Genomic DNA, 1,140 nt, shown 5'->3' with positions numbered 1-1,140 from the left:
GGCATGTTTCCTTATTTCTTCATGATCCAGAACTTTGTGTAGGTGTCTGCACATTTGAAAAAGCTGTCACCTCTTCCAGAGTTTATATACTGACTTCTATAAGGAAATGCCTTCACCTCTGAAAGGGAGAATGCTAGAGTGTGCTGTGACACTGGGTTTAGTGGGAGAAGGCACCAAGTTTAGAAACTTTTGGCAACTCCAGATTGGAGGGTTGGTGTCTCATTGGTTCAGGTGTCTATAGTCCACTGTATCAACAACTGCGTGGTCTTTAGCTAGTGCTGTGGAGTCTGCAGTGGCTGCAAAGTCTATGAGGATTTTCAGTGACATTTTAGTCTAGTTTCTAGGTACTATGACAGGCAGCATTGGAAGCTGGAGCTGGTGATGCACACATACTTGGTCGAGAAGGCCAGTTGGAGGTGCTTATGTAGTAGCAGGGGCTGGGTGCAAAAACATACCTAATGATGGAGGCCAGGGCCATTGTTAAGAGTCTGGGACAACTGTGTGTGCATTGGAAGCTGTGGAGATCTGTCTGTTAGCTTCTAGATGCAGAATCTCCCCATGAGTGCATGCATGACAATAAAGGAGAGTGAAAGGAATTGGCCCAGGGACATGAAGGTGCACAGCTGAAGAGACTTGCTACAGGAGGGCCCAGTGGTGTAGGCCAGTGATAGCAGCCAGCGCTTAAGTCTCACAAGCAACTGTGAGGGTTAACTGTAGGTGAGCCCAATGGTGCAGGCCAGTGACTGTAGATGGGGCCAGATCTGAGCCCGCAAGCATCTGTGAAGGTAATGGCTTTTGGGGTGCACTTCTGTACCTTCAGGATCTTGCTTCAGACACACACATAGTAGTAGAGGCTAATGATAGAAATCAGGCTGGTTGTGAGCCAGTCAGTATACAGCTGAAGGGGCCGATCCTAAGTATGTGCACAGGTATGGGGTCAGTGATGAGGGTCTTTGTGAGTTTCTTATACTTACACAGCAGCAAAAGCCTGACCTAGCTACTGGTGCAGTCCCTTGGCTCTGGCATGGTGGAAGTGGAAACAGTGAGAGGGACTCAGGTGGCTGGCATCTGTGAACGCAAATACCTGTGGGGCAAACACCTGGTCAAATCTGCAGGGTGTCCATGACTATTGTGCTGGTT

The sequence above is a fragment of the Pteropus vampyrus genome, unplaced genomic scaffold (assembly GCF_000151845.1).
Source record: "Pteropus vampyrus isolate Shadow unplaced genomic scaffold, Pvam_2.0 Scaffold259, whole genome shotgun sequence".
NCBI lineage: Eukaryota > Metazoa > Chordata > Mammalia > Chiroptera > Pteropodidae > Pteropus > Pteropus vampyrus.
This window is presented reverse-complemented; position numbering follows the sequence as displayed.